The 1,999-nt window shown below is 45.3% G+C and overlaps 1 protein-coding gene across 1 annotated transcript in view; it reads left to right on the top strand.

Moving 5' to 3' along the window:
- Positions 1-1,999, top strand: part of PIAS3 (protein inhibitor of activated STAT, 3) — a 15,205-nt gene that overhangs the window by 958 nt on the left and 12,248 nt on the right.

Here is a 1,999-nt window from a genome sequence, read left to right as displayed (position 1 = left end):
TCCCGGGCTGAACAACCCCAGCTCTCCCGGCCTGTCCTCGTGGCAGAGGTGCTCCAGCCCTCGGGTCGTTTGGACCGATAACTTCCCACTCCCACTTGTATGGGCTGCCAGAAATGGAAGCTTTCAGTTGCTTGTCAGTCTTGTTCCACACTTATTTCTATGAAAAAGCGTATTTCTCTCCCAGCTGACACCTTTTCTGTTAAGTGTATATTTTATAAGTGCATATAAGTTTTGGATTATTTACTGTTTTCACCTGATAGAGCCTGGGGTTTTCTTCACGTTCTGAATTGTGAAGCTTTCTGTGGTACGTCAGCATTTGGATCCTAATCCTGAGTGAATAAAAACCTGGTTCCGTTGGCGCGGGCTCCCTTTCCAAACAAATTAGTGAATGCCAGGAGAGTTAATTATGAAAAGTGGTTTGTTATTTTTACAAACAATTGGTGTTACAACTTCCAGCAAAACAGCTTCTTAAAAATCCTCCGCCACATTTGAGTCCTAATTCTGCCTTAATTATTAACAAAAATGTAGTCCTAAAATGCTCCAATATATAAAATTAATGAGCTGGTTTACGCATTGCAGTCCAGCTTGTTGCAAAGATGAGAAGAGGTCGGCTCTGCGTTGGCGAGACAACTTGACGCTGAGCGCGAAGTAAACAGGGACCTTAAATTTAAGAGCAGAAATGAGGGTATGGCAAAAGGGCCAAGCACTTGTTTCTCGACGTGATGTGGAGGCCGAGCGCTCCGATGCTTCCCCGTTTGTAAAACAGGGACAAGAAAATGCTGGGTTTTGCCCAATTCCAGAGAGGTTGTGTGCTTGCTGTCATCTTTGAAATGCCGATGGGGAGACGTAGGGTACAGAGTTAGCCCGGTAATTGCTGGTGGTTTTGGAAGCGCTGCTGCACTTGGGGTGGTTTGGGCCCATGAAGAAGGGAGATTTATTCTGGTTTTTAGAATAAGTTGTAAGTTGTATTTTTATGTTAGGTTGAGCCTTTCTGGCCTCTTCAGACTAGATCCACCCATCTTATGCCTTTTAAATGGTTTTCGCTTGGATTCAGGGATGTTTTTCTTGCATATGAACGTAGTAATGTTTGCTGAAGTGGAGATAAGTGTGTCTGCACTCCAACCAAAACCCATGCGCTTTTTTGGGGGGTTTGGTTTCGTTACTGTTTTGCTAAAAATTGCCTTTTCTTAGGTTTGGCTTTGTTCAATCTCTCAGACAACCTGTGGTTAAGCCTCTTCCCTGAAATGGGATACTCGCCTTGCAGAAGAAATGATTTTTTTCTCTCCCCTGATAAAACTCCCTTACTTATGTGTTTGTGCTTGAACTTGAAAGCGTTTTTATGTAATTCCTAGGGGATCATGGGCTTCTATTTTTGGCTTCTGGTGGTTTGTGTCTTTCTTCTCCCTTTAGCTGTGTAAACGTCCCCTTCCCATTCTTGTATTTTAGTTACTTGGGGCAATTTGTTGTAAGTATCCAGATATGGAGGTCACAGTGTCAGAAAAAATGCCAGAAATAAGCAATACATGGGAAGGAAAAATGAAAACAGGGATGGAGAGGGTGATGGTGGGTGAAGGGAGTGACACGGGGGTTAATGATAAAGCCTCCTGGTCCGTCCGCACGCTGTTTGCTGCAGGTGAGGAAGATCCAGGCTTTGGCTTTCCCACTCCCCATCCTGTACCGAACCTCTAGCTGTGTCACTGTGAATCTCGGAGACGTCGGTGTTTCTCTCTGGGTTGGGTGAAGGCTGCCAACAGAGCAATAACGCTGGTTATAAATTGCTTATTAGATGGAGGTTGATTATCGGTTATAAACGGAGGCAGCAGAGAAGAGAGAAAGCTGCAAATCTTGAGCGGCTTTACCCCGGCTCTGTTCGGAGCAGAATCAGGATCCGATTTTGTCATCGAGGAGCGAACGGCTCAGGCAGAAAGTCCTAAGATGGTCAAAATTCCTCTGAATTTCTCCGGTTCGGTCTGCCAGCCTGTCGCTGCTGCCGGTCGGG

The sequence above is a fragment of the Fulmarus glacialis genome, unplaced genomic scaffold (genome assembly GCF_000690835.1).
Source record: "Fulmarus glacialis isolate BGI_N327 unplaced genomic scaffold, ASM69083v1 scaffold24476, whole genome shotgun sequence".
Lineage (NCBI taxonomy): Eukaryota > Metazoa > Chordata > Aves > Procellariiformes > Procellariidae > Fulmarus > Fulmarus glacialis.
The sequence above is the reverse complement of the archived record's forward strand: the minus strand, read 5'-3'. Positions and strand labels throughout refer to the sequence as shown.